Genomic DNA, 21201 nt, shown 5'->3' with positions numbered 1-21201 from the left:
AACCCTGAACATATGCATCCAAAAACAACTACACTCCACCACTTCTCTCTCTCTCTCTTTTGATAAAAGATCAGTATGAAACATAGGTTTTAAAATGTCAGCCAGTCTTACTCGCAACTGCAACAGCTAGGTTCAATGAACGTCAAGCACCTATTTTTACATTGCCTGCTTTTACTCCCTGTGAAAATGTCAGCGGCTCACAATGTGTCTATTTGGAACACAACTGCCTCCTCTGAACAGATGCATTTAAATACTGGTCTATTAGTTAAATGGATCATCCACAAGTGCAGCTGTCATGAGGCAAGAGGCATCTGGACTCAAGGCGAGCCAAGGAAAATTGCTGCATCACCAGGACTTTGTGATGGGAACATCCGCTTGACTGTTTTGCTCACTGAATCCAAAATGGTTTCTAGATAATCTGTAGACGTTGCTACAACGTTCAAAGCTTTGTATGTGAATACATTTATCCATAAAATCCTAAAAATACAAACAAACAAACAAGCCCTCGAGTTTCTTAGAAAAAAAAGGCTTGTTAAATTGATAGCACAGAACAGTTTTGACAATTTTAAGACAAACTTTAAGATGAAGTTTATGTCCTTTAGCTCTTGCTGTAACGTAATGATGGAACACTTCCCATTACACAACTGCAGGTGCTGTCATTAAGATCTTTCAAACCAAGCTAATCATGATACATAGCATGATGAAGGGCTGCTCACTCTTGAAGCTCAGCTTTGGCAGTCATATTTATTGGCCACCTGAAATGAGAATGTGGCCCCTAGAAGGTCAACAACGGGGATTCTGAAGTGAAGAATCTGAATAATTATCACTTCCAATTCCAGACTAGAAAGGATGTGGCGATCCGGAGGCCACTCAGTGACACAGTCACTGAGTGAGATTAGTTGGATGGAGGCCCAGTAGCAAAAGGTTAGGCCACTATAAATAGGACTGGCAGAGAATGCTAATGGCAGGAAAAGCTTGAAGAAGATCATGCAAGTTTTTTGTGGTGTTCAGTCAAACACCCTACAGTCAAAGGCACTGTCAAGACTTCAGCCTTGGTATTGCTTTTGATATTTTATTTGATCACAGTTACATTAAGGGTGATGACCTGATATATTGCAAAGTCAGCTATTCAGGTGTTACTGAATTTGTAATCAGACTCATTATACTGGGCTGGACTATCTAGTACAGGAGTGACACCTTTATGTGTGTTTTAACTGAAATGCTCTAATTGGATTTAGCAGGGCTCATGAGGGTGTCTACCCCTGACTACACCCACTGCTGCCCATCAGGACTATTTACTGCATCGGCCTGCTTGTGTGAACAGCAGTGGGACACGTACACATGCACAAACACACAATGAAAACAGAGGGAGAACTATGAATCAGGAGATCTTGGATACCCTGACTGTAATGAACCTCCTGTAAGGGCTCCTGGGTAATTCAATCTCCATTCAGGAACGGCTCTCCCTGCATAGCGCCCATTTCATCTGGCTTGCATCAAGATATGTCTCCATGTCAGCAAATGAAAGAGCTCAGAAAGCGGCAGTAGCATTAGCTATTGCACGGGCACCAGGCCTAAGTGCGCGGATAACCTTTCAGCCATGCTAACACTGGGAATTTAGTGAGAGCATCCTAGCGTTAATTGTATGGTGAAGTAGACCTTATTTCAAAGCATGCCTCCACAGTTTGGTAATTGTTACCATTATGGCTTGACAACACCACTCACTGCACTTTAAGTGATTCCAAGCCCTTGCTCAGTGGCATGAATATTCCACCCCACTGTTCTCACCAAGCTGTCTCCGGAGAGCCAATGCTCATCAGCCCAGAATGGGCGTGTGTGCTCAGCCATTGGAGCCGATGCCCATCATGCTGAAATGTGCTGGAGTTCTCACTTGAAACTAGGAAGGTGTTCACTTTAGGAAAAAAAATGAAATAGCTGTTGCGGCATAAAAGATACATACCATCAGTATAAGGGGGTGATTCGCATAAATCTTCATGTTTGCCATTTTAATGTTACGTGCTAGTGCACAGCAGCTATGCAGCTAGTGCTACGTGACATGGGTCTATCTCAGTGCATGTGGGGCGATTTAAAAGGTTATTACTGTCACCCAGTAAACACACATATTGACATATATATATGTGACTATAATATAATATTGACAACTTACTGTCAATATTAGTATGTTCAGTTTTTGAGTACATTGAATGTTATTTGAAGTACAATGTGCAGCTTTATTGTTTTTTAAAGAGTACAATATACCCATCTCTTTAAAGCAGTGGTCCCCAACCTCTGGACAAGTCGTGAGGTGAAAAACTTGTGAAATTTATGGTTTTCAGGGATTTTATTGGTTTTTATCGTTATTTTTTTTATCATTAACTCGGTTTCCCTGGGTCGTTTCCCGTGTGTTATGAATAAATCTTCTTCTTTTTTTTTGGTACCGGTACTGGTTTTATTTTGTTGTATTTATCCTAACACTTTAAAGATAATATAAATAAATAACACTGTAAGCTGATTTTCATCATAAATTATATGCTTAGAAAACATTAATTGTATATAACACTTATATACAATATAATATATACAAACTGGTTTATTGTCGGACATAAACCAGTTTGTGGCGCAAAAACGGTTGGGGACGGCTGCTTTAAAGGATACAAAGTTAACAAGCCTTCTTCACAAATGCATTTGAATAATGGAATCAGATTTCAGAAGTGTCTAACAATTTCAATATCCCACTTCTTATTTATTATGGTGCCCCCCAATCAATTTCCTGAAGGCCAAATGGCCAATTTATCGCACCACAACCCAAATAAAGCTAAATGGGTTTAAAATGAAAAACACATAAAAGGGAGGAATGGCCTTGGTTCGTGTTTCCTCTAATGCAAGAAGGCAAGGACAAAGCAATTTTGCAAAAAAATGTGCAAATATGCTTTTTCCAAATCAAAACAAAAACACATGAAACATGTTGGAAAGCCAAAATAAATCTATCATGGCAATTAATTAGCTTAAAAGCAAGAAGATAAATGTACATGTGTTCACATAGACATCACTCAAATCTCGACATAATTTCCAAAAACTTTTCTGCGCCACTAACATAATGAAAATATGTCTCTCGAATTTTCATTTCAAGTTCAGCTCTGACAATATTGCACTAAATTTAAAATAAACACATAATGTAAAACAAAAATGGGATTGCGTATCCATTTATGACACAATATGCTATAAGGATTCCTTATGGCACTGCAACATGCTTTCTCCTTCATCTGCATTCCTGTAAGTTGCTGGCATCAACAACAACACCCATCACACATCCTCAATCTGTCAAACAATGTGACAACATGCTTGCAGGCATGAGAAAACATGAAACATGATTCTGATTAAAGAGGTGTAAGTGGACTGGAAGGGAAAAAAAGTCCAAAAAAAAGTAAATGGTTAATGCATCGCCGTTTTATTGTGTATAACTGAGAATCTGTTGCCACGGTCCATTTGTTGACCTTGTGACCAGACATCAAGCTGTTCAGAGGATGCCCCTGCCTGTGGCCCATTTGAACCAGCGCTGATCTCCATCAGCCCTGTACAACATGGAGTGTGTAGCTCATGAATGAAATGAAAGAAAAAACAAGAAAAACAAGGCAGGATTGTTTTTAATTGTGCGGCGTGCCTCATTATTCAATTACTAATTGCCATAGAACTATGTTACACTTGGCTACAAACTCCTTATGTTTAATACTAGTTTGTTTTTTTTCAACAGTATACAAGCTGAAGAAAATGAGAACCCCCCCCTTAAAGATTACTCTTGCTTAAAACCTTGAATCCTGTATGGGAGTATAGCCACATGTAGCGCTGTTTATCATGAGGAATTTGAATTACTGTACGACTGTATGATGTTACATAATATACCATACTGCAAATGAAGCCAAATTTAATTCGACATCAGATCTCCCCAGGAAAATTAGACCTCATCTGGAATTCAGGAGATGCACTTTCTGTCACCTGTGTTAATAACAAGGTTTGATCTATGCTTCCATGTCCACTAATGGCCCATCCATCTGTATCTTGATGCAAGTGCACAAAGAGCACCGTTTCCCCTGTCCTCTCTTCTTGTTTCTAGTGCTCTTTCCTCTCTTTACACTGTGAATGATAGCACCCCAGTGGCATTGTGGGTGATAAATAAATCCTGCAGGAAATAGGAACTGGATCTTGAAGGGGAGGGTCCATGCGATGGAAAGAGAGATCGATGCATCTTTTAATTACGAGTGCAGCTAAAGCAGACTCTTGGGTTCAGCTACCTACAGGAACCAGCTCTGTTACACTGAACTAACCAATTAGATAATACACTGTACATTATTATTAAATGTAACATACATGAAATGTGTTTTTCTGACCTAAAAGCCACAGTTACAGATCTCTTGGAGGCCAACAGATACCTCTGGTTATTTCTGTAACATTGATTGAGCACAATTATTAATAACTTTACCTTTTTTTCACAAGAATGTGTCCCTGGTGTTGTACCAAATAAAACAGTACCGTGAGTTCCAAAGCTTCTTATGATATACAGCTTTCTGACTCCATCTAAAACACAGATAGCAGCTGGTACTTCACTCAAATGTTGAAACTGCATTTTCCTTAAAAGAAGAGCACAGTCTGTGGGTGAAATATGTGGGAAACTGTACTATATATTCCAAAGGGGCTAGTACAGCTGTTATCATCATTGTGTCTTTTTAAACTACAATGCTGAAAAACACACACGGGCACACAAACAGTATGCATAAACACATACTTATCAGATTGAGAGGATGCAAGGTGGTGCACGAGGATTAGGACAAGGCTGTAGCTTAGCAGCGATGGCTAGTGAGTGAAGGATTCACTTGCATCTCACCCTGACCATTAATCCCTACTGTAACTGAATGAAGCAGATGGCAGCCAGCAAAATCTAGTGACACTGATGGAATCTCGGCTAATGATGCTCCCAATCCACAAAGCGAGACAAACAGAGGAGAGGATAGTACTACAGGCTTATTTCGTCCCTGAGAACAAAAACCTTTCCCTTCACTTAGCGTTCATGTACGCACGGCCCTTTTCTCAAGTCTTTGTCACTGCCGCTGGGTTTTTATTTTGGAATGTGGTCTAATACAGCATGGCTTAGTACATTACACTCTCAGGGGGTAGCATAATTGCTTGCTGAAAAAAAACAACGTCCTGATTGATTTAAGTGAGCAACATTTCACTGATCCAGGATCATCTAATCGTTAGTTTTTGTTGTTGTTGTTGTTTTTTAATTAGAGCATGACTTCACGACATGTGACGTCTTCATGAAAGAAAGAGCTCTCCTTTAGCTTATGCTAACTTAATTATATATATCAAATGCAGATATATTCATTACCGAGTCATTTGAAATCACCCTTCATTAAAAAACACTGGAAGGCCCCAAAATGCTAAAGAAGAAAATTAAAAGTCTTTTTTTAAATTAAAGTTTAAATTGATTGGAAATATTGCAAATTACAATTAATGGTATCATAATGGCTACAGACCCATTTGCCCCAGTGCAACACTGGTCTACAAGTTCTTGGTGTTAAAAAGTTAACTGACTGCTAAAAACCTCTTAAGCATGTTAGCACAGTTGAACATGACGCTCATTAAAAACAAAACAAAACAACATTGTGTTTGGCTTATAGAGTGTGTGAAGTTTCATATTATGGGGGCTTTTGATTTGGCTCAATATAGTCTGAAAAAGATTTTTTTGTCATGAAGCATGTCAAAATATATTCTTGTTCCAATAAATGAAGGGCATTCATTGAACATTTCATACAATGGTGTGACTACTTCCTTCACAGAATAGAGCAAGCTATGCACCTCTAACCTGATGAAAAAGGGCTGCTAATGAAAAACAGGGGGGGAAAGATCTCTAACGGGCGCCTTCATCACCTACCTGTAAAATCTAAGTCTTCATATCAACAGTAAAGATGCAGGCAAAACAATAGATTCTGGACAGAGGAGTGAAGGGCAATCTTCCTGCCTTTTTTTTCTCTTTTTTTCATCAATGTTAAAAAAAGCAACAATTGCGCACTGATAACACATGATGTTACTTGGTATGTCATTCAGAAACTGGGCCTTTTTGCAGTTTCATTTCTGGAAGAAAAATTCTCTAGCCCAGTTTTTTTCCCCTCTACCTTAAGATTAATCTAACTTAATCTAAAATCTATGTTAGGTTAACCTAAGATTTTGATTATTGTTTGGCTTTAATGAAAGTTGAATGAAGGCTGTGGAGCTTGATACCATGGTTTACACTTGTGGCTGTAAGTGGTGCTCTAATCATCACCTCATCAACACCACCCAATGTTATGCTTACACCACTTGATAAATTCATCACTGAGCATCCATTCATTCAAGGTCCTTAAATAACTAGGATGCACTGCAGGCGCACACGTATTTGGACATTAGTTTTTTCTTATATAGAGAGTATCTTTGTGCTTTTTCTTGTGTCAGACTGCTTTCTTTCCTGTCTTTTTTTGCTTTCTCCTCCATCTCTCACTGTCTCAGATCCATGGTTTTCATTTTTTTCTCCATTGGTTAGGAATCAGCTCATGTTAAGACCTCACAGATGTGATGAAAAGGGTAATCATCCTGTCACTGTGTGCTGCTAGACGAGCACTTTCAGGTTTTGAGAGTTACAGCTGACACCACTGACAGGCCAGGTCACTGTTCAACTGTAGTCAGGAGAAGAGAGAGGGAAGGAGGTAGTGAAGAGAATTACACAAAAAGGTAAAAAGGAGTGGAGGAACAGGTGGTGTTTTCTCAGTATTGTAGCAGATATCACAATTTGTGTTTGAAGGTTGTCAAAATTAGTCAAAACTATTAAAAATATCTGCCAAATAGGGAAAAGGTATTCAAACAGTGTCAAAGAATATAAATGATTCAGTTTAGGTGTGTAACAGTTCTGAAAAGAGATCTTTTTCACAGTAGACATTTTGACATGTCAGAGGATCACTCTCCCTCTCTAATGTATGAGTAAACCACATAATACTGGAATAAAACTTAGGTCAGGTCACATAAAATGACATAGTGAAATGGTAAGAATGCACATGAACATGTTTAGCTTATTAAGCTCAAATGGCTAACATGTTAGCCATTTAATGGGTCGACCAAGGGTCATTTGGTAAAAAACCTAAATTTAGGTGGGAATCTGTATGATTGGATGAATAACCATACAGACGGAGAAACCAAATGCATGGGTTGAAATTAAAATGCTAATATATCATATATATTAAATAAAATCTGGCATGATGTTCAGTAAGGTAGTCAGCTGATTTCTTTAGAGGGTCAGAGCTGACAAATTACTCCTTCTGGTGGTAGTAAGGTCAGGAAGTTGAATATGTGGCCAACATTTACCAATTAATTTACTAATTGGTACGTTCAGTTTGGTAGCACATTACTCATCAGTTATTAACAGTGGGGTAAAATGATCTCGCTAATGAGCCTGTTGGCTGATTACTAACTGTTGGTTAGCGAGATTCGAAGCTTTTCTGCTAATGAAGTGTTTGTTTACATCGTTTATTTAACAGATATCTGCAGCATCTACTAAAATAAGTGTATTTTATCCAAATGTTGCACTCTGATCTCTCAATGCTTATCAGAAACCACTTAAGTTGAACTCAGCATGCCACACTTGCACACTCATACTCACGTAAACACAAACTGATTTGATGTGCACCTGTGAACAAAGCAACTTGTTGCAACAATGATTTTTGAAATTTTAAGATTTTTACTGAACGATTGTCTTTTTTTTTATGCTAATTCGACCACACATGGAATAGTACAATGGTCATTTCATGTACTCCTGTAACATAACATTTCTACAGTTAAAGTTGCATATTATAAGTTGAGCCACACTTCGGCGCAGAATGTAATTAGTAAGTATTCAGAGTTTTCATGCCCAATTTAATGCTTTCAAAACACTGCTGTCCTCTGTCTGTTTGTCTTTTGGTGTTAATACGTGGCATGGTTTTTCAGCAGCCAGGGCAGACTGATGTCACATCAGAGTCACCCTCTCTGTCTCCAGGTGACAGAGCAAAAGCGATGGATCACTGGGTTGCACCAGAGGAGAGTGGAGGCAAACAGAGTATAGGACAAAATGCTATCAGCTCTCTCTACCGTACGTTGATGGCATTAGGCATGGATGGGCAAATCTTACACCGTCAAAGGTACACAAGGGACTGTGCTTTTCACCTGTGTGAATATTTGTGAGCGTACGTGTGTGTATGCGTGAATGTGTCTGTATAGGGGATTGCACAAGGGTTCACCCAGCTGTGGTGTGAGGGCCTACAAGTGATCGACTTTTCTTTCAGAATTTTCAGACATAATGTTGCCTTTTTTCCACCAAACAACTCTGCAGTGAAAGCTAAAATAACAGACTGAAATTAATTTGAGAGCCGTCTGTGTCCTTTATGTTTACATTAGCAAGTTAAGTCTGCTATGTTAGCATGAGCCTGTTTGCTAGTTTGGTTCACAACATTATAAAAACGTTTTCTCATTACTGCTAGATCATACATCACCTCTTAATTTGTGGACTATCACCTTTAAGTCAAAAGTTGGCCATGTTAACTAGTAACTGGTCACTAGGAGTGACTTTAAAAAAACTGCACAGGCTAGCTAGCATAGCGAGGTAAAGCTATGATTTAGTTTTAGCACTGTATGGAATGCTAACTGTGTCAAACTGATATAAAAAAAACACCCAAAACCAAAGTAGTGGTTACTTGTTAATTAAAAGCTAAAATGTTAATTAAATACAAAAAAATAATTAAAACCTAATTATCTTCTTGGATTGCCTTACCTGAGGATCTTGAACCAGTAACAGTTATTTTTTTTATAATCTTTCTAAACCTGTAATCAGGTTTTTATGTAGTTTTAATTCTTACTGTGTGTGTTTTTTTAGCTTGTATTTCTTGTTTTTAAAACATTTCCATAATTTTTGTTTCATTTTTCTACTTTTGTCAACTTCGAAAACAGTCTCAATAGTAATAATAATAACAAAGGGATTAAAATTATTATACAAATGTAGTAGCAGCAGCGCTTAGGTCAGTATCAGCATTAGCAGTATATCCGTACTGCTTCGGCACATGTAAATACAAGGACAGACTTTCTCTTGCATCAGTACACATATTTCCACGAGCCCTAGAGACAATGCGAGAGGGTACACACTACTTCACAGATTATGTGCATTAACTTGGTTTTCACCTCAGTGGCACTGCAGTAAATAAAGGAATGACATTCAATATTGACTAAAGAATGAGCTATTGTATGCATTCATCTTAGCTTCTCAACTCCCTTCCAACTGTGCTCTTTGTTATTCATTGAGGGGGCAAAGACAATAATGCTAATGAATTCTGAATATGCATATCTCTGAAGAAATGGAAGAAAAATGTAGCCAGATTAGTTTTTCATGTCAAAGCTTTGGGTTAGCACTGATTAAAATGTGTGCAATTCCCAGTGGGTTACACTGCAATTATTTGTTTGTAAGGATAAGTCATAAACTTCAAAAATGAAATCCGCCCTAATGAAGAGAAATTGCTATTGCGGAAGAGAGGCGAGATTAGAGCCGATTTTTCTGCCTAAATTGCACAAGTTAAACGAAATCATTTACACATGTTGGACTTTGCCTGAGAAATAATTCATTATTTTTTAAAAAGAGAAATTAATAACTTGAGCCCTCAAAGCATTATGCCTATTCTTCACTTAAGAGTTTAACAGTAAGGCTTGAAACAAAGCTTGTTTTGAGCTGAAACATGTATGTCTTATTCAAACTTTAAGAAGCCTTAAGAAGAAAATATCACTGTATTTTTCTTTCTTTTTACATCCCACAACATGTAGTCCCTTCCAAATTACTCCTACCGCTGCCAAGAAACATCTACCTACGAAAAGTGTGTTCACAGCAATAAATATTCCCTCATCCCTATGTTTCTTTTTTTTTCTTTTCTTGTTTTTTTTCTCCTGCAGCACAGATGTGCTTTTTTGGCAGCGGCACCCGTCATTGCATCTGCCTGTACCTCAGTGCTCAAGGATTAACTGGGACAACTGAGGATAATTAACCATGCAAAAACCCACCCTGACTCTACATCCACCTGTCTAACAGGGTAGATAAATAAATTGATGACCCTGGCTTGCATTAATATTCAAGGCCCTTTCACGAGGCATCTGTAAACACTTTCTCCTTTATTTTCAAAGGATTTCTTCTTGTCGGGAGAACCGCATGCTCTCTCACTGCCTCTACAGAATGTGTAGGTGGAAAACTTCAATGGAGGACCTGTGTGCTTGGAAATGGGACCTTCTCTTGCTGTCTCCAAACATGAGCTGGGAGATGAAACAGGCAAATCGCTGAGAGAAGGCCTAATTTGCAGAGCGACGAGAAATCCCGGCTCACTGGCTCTTCTTTCTGTTTCCATCGATCGGCGTTGTATGAAGCAAAAACCGAACCGCTGCATACAAATGATTGGATGCAGCCTGTTGAGATCTACTTTATATGGGTGAACCACAGAGGATATCGCAAAGTTTTAAAGCTTTGAACTTCATCCCGCATGTGTAATCAATTGAAGGATACGTGCCGGGGAACGTGCATCGATTGGCTGAATGCGAGAGATCGGGCTGTGCGTCTCTGCCACGTGGAGAAGACGCCATTAAGAGGATTACGTTTAGAGATTTCGCCATATTCATGGTGCAAATGGGATCACTGCAACTACAGTTCACACACATTTGTGGAAGCCAGTGTTATATGGCGCGGTAATAGGATCATGTTAAAGGCATTAGGTGTAATTTAAGTTCACCTCCTTAGCTGTTTATGGATGTGCCAAAAAAAAAGTACAAGAGAGTTGTGGGGTGGCAGGTGGCGAGAGTGCTCTTTTTCCCTTAACCAAAAGGTCACGCTATCGATTGGCACAAAGAGAGTGGCCATCCATGACAAAGTGTCCTTGAATAAGACACCTTCTGTAGCTGCTGCAGGAAGGATGCCCAAAATGACTCACTCTTATATAAAACAGGAAATCCATTTATGCATTCCATTTTTATAGATCGTTATTCTTTAATTAGTATGCCATTCAATATAAACCCATTAATTAATAGTTGTTGGATTTTTTTTTTCTAAATAATGAATTGGAAGGAAACAGAATGTGCTGAAAATGCCACCTAAGGGCCCCGGGGAAGGCAGAGCATTAGGTGCTGGTGAGACGGCTCGCCTTATAATGCTATTTTCAAATGACAGAATAATATGTTATGGATCATTTGACTCCTCTCTCATCTTTTTTTTTCTCCCTCGCTCCACTTGCATCTCCCTGAGACGAAGGCGTGTGCTGCGTACAGGCTGAACAACACTGCCTCCTCTAATGTGGCATCTGGCAACAGTGAAATATCAGAGCGTGTAAGGCAGCCAGAGGGGGAGGGGGGTGGGTCGGGGTCCTGAGGTACGGGAAAGATAGGAACTCACAGTCGGCAAGAGTGACTTTCCACGGGGTATACGCCATTCAGACCGTCCTTTCCCTGAAGCTGGAGGGTCTTTAAAGAGTCATCCCCCCCACGTTTCTGTGGCTGGGAGCTAAAGAAGTGGTGTTAGCTCAAGAGGTTCTGTCACATGATTGTGGGAAAAGGTGCTCAGTGAGTGGAACACACCATCACATGAGAAAATTGCAGACGGGAAGAGCGTGTGTGTGTGTTGTACACGTGTACAAAAAGGGTGGGCGGGAGGTCTTTCATGAGAATGGGAACAGGTTAGCAGGCAAAAATCATTCTTTGAGTGTGTGATATGAGCAGGCAATGGGGAAAAGAGAGCATGTGTGAGACTGTGTGGCTTGCTGCTGTTTACCCTGACATTTGCCTGAGGTATTGCTACATTGACCTTTCCATCTAGTTTTTAATTAGTATTTCTGCTCAGATGAAAATAGTATCAGATTTACAGTCGAATAAAAGAAAAAAAAATGAAGCATGTGTTTGATGTTCTTTCACTTCATTTATCCTCTCTCTGTTGTAACATTTGGTTTTGACAGGCTTGTGACTGTCTGTCTACACATTTGAAACGCCAAAGAAAGGGAGCGAGGCATAATAAATTCAGACAGACTGGGTGAGAAAAAAGAAGGGAAAGTGAGAGGTAGAACCAATAATGGGGAGATGGAAAAAAGAGGGAAATTTGCAATGGTAATACAAGTAATGATTATTATCAGAAGTGAGAATAAAATTTACTGTGGCATGAATGGCACCCTGGCATTTCTCCGGGATCTACTGAGCTGTGGATGCCCAGGGCCATGATTACTCATCTCCTCACTGCATTTGAAGTATGTCTATTAGCTGAAATAAATAAAATACAAGCTTGGCATCTTTTTTCTTGTGATTCCATGCTAGCATATAATTGACACATAAACACTTTTCCCCCTCCTTTTCCCCTTCCTTCCCTCCCCTTTATCCCCTTACTTATTTGCTTGCTGGCGTTCCATCAAAATAACAGCAAATACATAAAACACTCAAACTAATTAATGATTTTGGAAGACTATGGGGTAATGAAAAGTATATAGATGGTGTAGGAGTGCTTAAATCCATTTAATTACATTTAGAGACAGGAATTAATTAGAGGATAGAAACCCAGCCAAAAAGGAGCAGATTTATAAAAGTGGGGAGTTCAGCCAGTCATCCTTCACTCATTAGGGTGTGACAGTTGCCGGGATGTACAGGAAGTCATCCAAAATCGGGGTCGACACATGCATTTTTCAGGTAGTCTTTGTACAAGTGACCTTGGTGGCCTAAAAGTGTCCATACCACATAATGAGCATGAAGGTAAGACTTTAGAAATGCTTGTGCTTGTTTTGACTGATTTACTTTTGACTGATGTACTGAGTGCATTTTTGTTTTTCTGCAGTAAACAGTCCCTATATTAATCCTCTCAATTTTAGAATTTAATTTAATTAATTCATTTATTTATTTTGCCTTTGACTGATTAAGTCAGTATCGCAATTTGCATGGTCAGACATACTCCTACTTTCGGAAAAGAAGGAAATCTGAAGCTATCAACATTTAGCAATTGAGAATGACTGAGTAACTAAAAAAAATCAAACTCAAGGGGGTTATTAGGCTATGAATGAGCATAGTGTCTATTATATATAACTTCCAGACTACTTATTTATTTATTTATTTTGCATATTTTGTTTATTCGGTAATTTCAGGTTAATTTCAGTGGTGTGTGTTACAGCTAGGACGCCAGCAGCCTAGTTACCTGGTCTTGCTATCTACCTCTTAGAACTGCTACTACAGACAGACACATACAAAACAAAACCAAACAAAAAAATCCCCAAAACGCATAAGACATATACTGAATACAGAACAATGTGTGTAATTTGTATGCTCCAAATACACGTAGCCTATGGGGTATTTAGCATTCAGGAGTTAGCTAACACTCAGCAGGTACTGTACAATGTATGAAAATAGCTATATGTGATGACAATAACACAGCAGGTGTGGAAATAATGTGGAGAATAACTACATTGCATTAGCATTTGTAAGTGGCAATGACTTATTGACTTTGATGACATTAACTCAGTTAGCTTAGCTTACTAGCTTCTAGTTTGTAAGCTAGGAAACTAGTATGAGAAGCAAGAGGTTTATTACAATGCGAGTGGAGAAGTATGTAAATCTGCATCCTTATGTACCCCACGGTATAACAGCACATATAATAGTAAATATACTAATTTCTTACTTTATAACTTTATAATTCTGGCCAAAATCTGCCAAACCCCTTTAAGTGGTAGTTTTTTAGCCCCTAAACCTCTGCTATGTACCGGATGTGTACCACTTAAACTTGACAAGTGTAAGGTTACTTCGAGAGACTTTCTGAAATTCCTCAGCACTTTTGAGACAAGTGCTGAGACCACTATTCCATGAGAGTAGTGAAAGTGACACCATTCTTGAAACGGGAGGGTGACAAGAGAAGAGAGAAAATAGGGAAGGGGGAAGAGAGAAAGTAGGATTTTGCGAGGGGTGGGGGTGAAGCAGAACAGATTTGGCGGGGGTTACTTTGCCTTTGCATTTCATCTCCTTAGAGCGCTGACTTCAGCATGGATTAGGCAACGTGTTTGTTCTCAGTGCTCTGTTCTTCTGCTCAGAGGAGGAGACGAGAGAAGCTGTACTTCATGCACTGTCAAGGTCAGCAAATGCCCTCAGATAATCATATTCCTCTGTAATTTTACCTGTGTGTTGAAGCCAGCTGTCGGCGTGAATAGATGAGCACCCAAAGTACACTCTAGATCCCAGAACAAAGGGTCTGGCTGTGTAGGTGTTTGTAGTTTTGTGCACTAATATCCACCTTTGTGTTAGTTTTTCTGTATAAATTAGACTACTCATTGAGCTGGACGGCAAATACCAATTTAAAACACTGTGTCGATTTGGCTTATTTCCACTGGTGACTTTGCCTTTAGGATAATGACAAAGAGCCTTGAGAATCTCCCCTGCCATTTGTTAAATGAGCCTAAGGAAGGCACGGCAAGGCAAGGAAATCCCTTTTGAGTGAAAGATACAGGCAGTTGTATCATTGCTATGATAACTTTCCTCTGGTTCACAATGTGCTGGGTAGTGGAGCTCGTGTCTCTATAATGAACCTCATGGGCTTTGCAGAAGACACTGTGAACTGCCTGAGCTGTGTGCGGTAGCCCTTTCCCATAGCCTCTGGCAACCTAGCACGCTAATGATGCTGTGCTGGTTCAAAGTGTTCCACTGAGCACATTTCTGTGTGAGCAGGATACCCAATGTACTGTTTTGCGTTTGTGTGTGTGTGTGTGAGAGAGAGCGAAAAGAGTGCCTTTTCATGTATCTGCAATTGTGTGTTTTTGCTTTCATGTATATGTGTGGTGGAATGTATTGCTGAATGTGGCCTCACAAGATTATTGTTTTCTTTTTTTAAAGCACACTGTGGATTATGTTCTAATTAATAAAAAAATTGCTTTGAAAGCCACTAAAATAGCTGACCAGCATTTGAAGGAGGAGCTGACCAAAGTACAAATAAGGAAGTCCAGATGCTGCACTGTCCCATGGCGCTAAGTTATGAAGGATCAACTGTTGATGCAGTCATTACAGTCTGGGATAATTACCTAGTCCACCTCATGCACTCCTAAGAGGGAGTAATTCTGGACTACCCTGCCAGAAAACACAACATATAGTTAATCAGCTATTTTTCAGTTACAACACTGGGAAATTTACAGCTTATTCAGTGGAAGACAAGCAGCAACTGCACCCAGTAAAATGGTTGACATAAACTTGTTTTTATTTTAATCTATGTTTTTTTATTGAGTGTTTTTTCCCTGTGGTTTCAAATGGAAACTCGTTATCAACAATGCAGCTATCGCCTAGGTGTCATTGTACCTTGGCAGAAATGTCTAGTTGAAGTCCAGTTTTGTGTTGAATTAAAGATCAGTAGGGGTAAATCACAAGTATAAATTACTTTGCAGGCATAAATAATGTAGGGTATACAGAACATAATGGCTCAGTCTCACTAGAGGAAGAGCTCAAATGCAACCTTGTGAATCAGTGGTTACCTGGTGTTTGTGCTTATTTTGCTGTTGGAGACCAATTACGAGTAATTGTGGTGGCCCAGAGGTTGAGTGTGCAACCCTTTCAACTTCTGGGTGGTCGCTTTTGATAACAAGGTGACTGAAAAGGTCAACAGGTGGGAGACAACTTGTCTCCAAACAATTCTGGTGTGACTCAGATTGACTGCAGTCACTCTCAGGCAGTGTGGTGACGTTTTGCGAATAGTTACCCTCTAATTTACAATTGCAGACTGCATTACAATTCATTTGAGTAACTCTGTGCTGATGACCCAAAACATGTCTGAAATGTGTTGCTATGCAAAAGGGAACTCAATTCAACTGGTCGCCAACTGGCTGTGTTCTGGTTATATTTCTATATAAAAGCAAGGTTGTTGTCATTGTGCAGTTAAATTGCCCCAACTATGTTACTACATTACTCTCTTAGGAATTTCAGAATCTAATCCATGAGGTTCTGGCTAGACATATAGCTATTTTGTGAACTTCTGTGTACACGGTAAGAGATTGGTGACCAACGGTGACAGAGTTGCAGTTTTCAACGATCACGCATAGATTGCATGTGATTGCCAAATTTACTCCCATTCAGCTGCAAACTGACAAAAACACTTGCACCAGTAAAATCAAACATTTAAGTGCTCTGACAAACAGTGTCACCAAAATCCTCAGTGAAATGACACAACATGTTGCGCAGCTCTTGATAATGATCCCTATTTTATAATGCATTTACTCCCATATATGTCAACAGCAGCCATATATAGAAGTAATGCAATTCTGTAGTACTCGCAGCCAGCTGCTCTCTCACAGTGGGTATCTAACCTTTTTATCTGGTGTGAAAAAGACAGTGTTGGAGCAGCGGAATTATCCCGACCTCTAAGGTCTGAGCTATACACTTCTGCTGACGTGCTCCTCGGCTAAGGTCTTTATACTGTGTCACCTAGCCCCTTCCAATACCAGCAGTTTCAGTTTCCTTAATGTCAAGCCACTTTTGTGCATTCAGCAGCAGCCTGTTCCTCAGAGGAAAAGGTTAAGATGCTGTGTTTCAGGGGCTTGGGCAGGATGCCTCCCGTGCTTTCACCAGAAATAGTCCCACGGGGAAGGCCACAGCTGAAACTAGCTGACAAGTCCACTTTGCCAGTAGGTCATCGCGTAAATTGGAACCAATTAATTTTAGATGTAAGCAAGTAATTCTTCTGATCTTGATTTTGGACAGCGGTGACTCACATGAACTGCACACATTGTGTGTGTTATGTGCGAGAGCAAAAATGTGCTGTGCCAAATGTTGCTGAGCATCTTGCCCTCAGGGCTGTAGGTTCCCAAAGGAAGATCTGCGTATGGGTGGCAGTTTGTGACTAACAAGTGGAGCTGCTGCTTTGTGCTGTTTGATCAAGGTCTACACACCTGATAATGACATGGATTTTTCCACATTATCCACCACGGATAATTTCTCAAAATGATGGTCTGCATTTTGGAATTTCTCTGTGATTTTTAGGAAGTTATATCTCTCAAGGACAGTGAGAAATTTCCCACATGGCGACTTGGCTGTATTCACAGTACTCTTACCAGCCTCTTCTTTTTCTTCTTTGCTATTTTCTTTTCTTTTCTTTTTTTTTTTACTATTTTTCAGCAGAATCACAAAGACAATAAATGCAGTAGGAGAATGTCTTCTAATCAGGGAGTGTGACAGAGGATTTACAAGAAGGGAGCAACAAAAGCTCTTTGTGCCACAAACAAACAAAACCATGAACAGTAAATTTGTTTCAATTTACCAAAGGAAAAGAAGCATGAATAATTCATACTTTCTTTAGTTAGATTTTTACAGTAGATGATCCCCCAGCATCATCCTCCATGGAGAGTTGTGGCTAGAAACAAAAACAATAATAAAAAAAAATAACTTTTTTATTAGTAACACTATGTTCTGCCCAAATCAAAATTCATTTTATCTATGCATTTTGTTTGTTTACTTCTACTATCCCGAAAAATGCTGAATTTTTCAGTTTTCATTGTGTGAAATTGCAAGAGCGCAAAACGGTAACAGGATAAACAAAAACATGAGAGAAACCTGCAAAAACAACACAGAAAATGTGGACTGTGTATTGGTAAAGAGGTTTTGTCTTATTGACATATTGACAGTTCCCTCATCCAACCACGCATATATATATATATATATATATATATATATATATATATATATATATACAAATTGAAAAACACAATTCTCATATGTATGGCTTTGATTCAGATATGTATCAGCCATTAACATACAGATAATGTATTTTTGTATACATGTGTATACAGAAGCGCCTTGAGGCAACCATTGTTGTGATTTGGTGCCATATAAATAAAAGTGAATTGAACTGAACTAAACAAGAGTCCTTACTATGCTAAAATAAATCTGCTGGGTATCTACTCAACTATTAGTTTCACTTCACCAAGGTCAATAAGCCAAGAGAAGGCGTAGAAGGTACCATCATAAAGGGCCTTTGTAAAAACCTTAATGCTAATGTCCAGCCATTGATTTGACTTTTTTTTTAATGTTGTAACCAACAGCAGGACCTTTGCTGGAGAAGTGAAATGAAGAGCCTTTCATGGTTGGTTGAATGAAGAACAAAGTCCATATGTATCTTACCCTAGAAAGCACGAGCTTGTTAAAGGGTTTGAGGTGGGAGTGAGAGAGCAGCAAGTCGTCACTGTACCTGTGCAGTGCTTATAGAGGGCCCCTAGCATCCGTTTTCCATATTCCTCATGTTGCTAGAAACTATATGGCACATTTCTCTGAGGCAAAAATCCCCCAGACTCCTGCTGGCAGACCGAACAGAACATTCTGACCTGAAACTATCTCTTTCATAACTAATTAATGCTGCGTTTAGGCCTAATCTCCCAGTGCGTTTTCTTTTATGCTTTTCTTACTGTAGTTTATCATCACTGTGACAGCAGGGATCTCCCTTCCTCGAATTCAGTGAGCAGCAGCGCGCAGCAGGAGGGAATTTTCGACAATAAATGGGTATATGACTTAAAATACTAAAAAGCAACGTGTGTCATCGCTGTTCAAACAATTGATTGCTATTCAAGGTCTCACTGGTCAAGGATGTGCTGCTGCAGCAGGTTCAGCATGGAGTATGATGCCAGACTGGAAAGATAAAGACAGGAAATCAACAGTCAAACTGACATGATGCCATGGTTAGGGTTACGTCAATCTTACACCCTAGCCTTAGCTGACAAAATTTAAGAACAGATATCTTCTCAGATGTCTGAGTCATTGCTGCACTGTGGCAAATTAATCTCAAGTCCCAAATAGGCTTAGTATCATCATTTGTATATACAGTCGCAGCCAGCTCACATGTGGTCATCAGCTGAGAGTGTAATTCTCGCTGTTTGCCTTGAGCAAAGCTCCAGCTGACCCTCGTCTTTTGTTTAACGAGTAACAAACTGCAAAATGAGGAATCACCACAGCTGCCTCAATTAGAATTGTTTTTTTTTTCAAGGGCCTTTGTGAGAAGATAGCGGGGGTTTCAGTCCCCGATTTCCTCTTTGCTACCATTCCTGTCTTTTCAAGTGATCTTTTTAAACGGCACTTTTATAGAGGTGGCAGTGAGTCACAAAGGAAAGATTGGGTGGCTGTCTTATGGGGACATATTTGTTCCATATTTATCCAGTTTAAGCTACAACTGTACTGTAAATGCTCGTGCTCATTCAAGTTGCTGAAGGAAAAATCATTTTTAAATAACAAACAAATAGCGATTTCTCGCGCGTCACAGGATGAATGTTTGTAATATGATTCCCGTGCAGTGTACAGGAAATGCATTATTGTTACAAAAGTGCTTTGTGGTTGCATTTTATTACCGATACGCAGCAGTTTGAGTTCATTTGGAATTAAAAGAAGCAGACACTGACACGTGCAGTGTAAGAGGGGAGAAAGACAGGGTTGCTTCTTAAAAAGTAGCATTGGGAGGGGGGAGTACTCTGTCTTTATTTAGGTGTTAAGGCCCCAGTCACACAGGCCTACAGACCAGTCGCTAGGGAAAAATATATATTCCCTGAGCAGCTGGGAAGTACTTGGTCTAGGTTCCTGGCTGTCACTTGCTAAAGCCACAGGGAGACACAGACCTTGGCAGGACCTGCAGCAACCTGCTAGAGGTTGCTAAAGAATAAGTGTATTTCCTGAGTGATTGCTGGTGGTTGCTAAGTGGAATTGTTCGCTGACGTTTCCAGTGCTGTACCAACAATCTCCTTGCCGTTGCTTTGGTTGCTAGCAGATTGCCATGGCTTGTATTTTGCACCAAGAGTGCTAACTTCTCTACAAACACCCACCAACTACTTGATAATTGGTGAAATCGTGCCTTTTTCAAATTACTTTGAAGGTTAACAGTCACCTTTTATGTTTTACTTTTTCAGTTTGCAGTACTGGGAAGCTTTTTCAGATAAGTCAGTTTCTCCCCTGCAAAATACAGGAAAAAGAAAGGATCACAAAGAAGCTTTTGGTGCAGCACCACTTACAGATGCCAAATATTTTGGGGAACATATATTCTTCCTTAGCGGTTGCCAAGGCATCACTGATGGGTTTCTAGACCTGTGTTACAAAGGCCTAAAGTTCTGTTCATGCTGCATATTTACTCATATTTGTTCACCAACTCATTCACCTTCTGTTGGAATAAACAGTGTTAAGCAGTAAGCCAATAAGTCGTATGAGGCGTCTTTCTCTCAGAGTAGCTCAGCTGTCTCGCGGTCACAAACACAAAAAGACACAGACTAATGCACACATCAGGAGAGGCGGGTGAATGTGACCCAACACTTCACATTCACTCCTAAGAAGCAAATGGAACAAAAGGTGAAATATAACATCTCCGGAAAGGAAAAGAAGAGATGCAGAAACCATTTGGAAGCAGCGCTATGGAAGCATTTTCTTTTTCCTTGTCTTTATTTTCCTTTAATAGTAAATAAACTTCCTTTTACATAGCAAGTTGTCTGTGTATCCATAGCCACATTGTAAACAGGGTGCCAACATGTCAAAATCAACATAAAAAGGCTTAAATAAAATAAAGCTTATAAATTATGCCAAAATAAATCCATTGTCCAAATCATGATGTTTGATGGTTTTCAGTCTTGTATCAGGAAAATGGGCAAAATTCATTGTTGTCTTTTCTCCGTTCTTTCACATTTTATTTTGATAACAGCTACACAGATTCCTTTATGAATGCAAATACAATTCATAATATTCATATGGAGAGTGGGGCCACATAAATAAAATACTACTAATACTATGAACAGAAGAGATTACAGTAATTTTCCTGGAGGTCTAGCAGACTAGCTAATGTCACTATCCATGGTGCTGATTTACAGTCAAGGGCGCAACAAGAAGAGCTCTTAAAATACATAAATCATACAAGAAGTTTTAACTCTTGCAAATTTATATTAAATAAAAAGAACAATACACTATTTAAATCCCCATTTATGATGGAGGATTTACCAGCACAAATGTTTACCTGAACCGGTGAAGCAGTAGTCATGAATATTCACAGCGTGATCGGAATGTCTTTGTGTCGTTGGGGGAAATGCCATTTGCTTTTCAAACCTGTGACAAGATCAACTTTTATGAAGTGAGTGTAGGTTGGCTAGGTGGGAGGTCCATCTGGCG

Source organism: Neolamprologus multifasciatus, chromosome 3 (assembly GCF_963576455.1).
Source record: "Neolamprologus multifasciatus chromosome 3, fNeoMul1.2, whole genome shotgun sequence".
In the NCBI taxonomy this organism is placed as follows: domain Eukaryota; kingdom Metazoa; phylum Chordata; class Actinopteri; order Cichliformes; family Cichlidae; genus Neolamprologus; species Neolamprologus multifasciatus.
Note: the sequence above shows the minus strand (reverse complement) of the source record.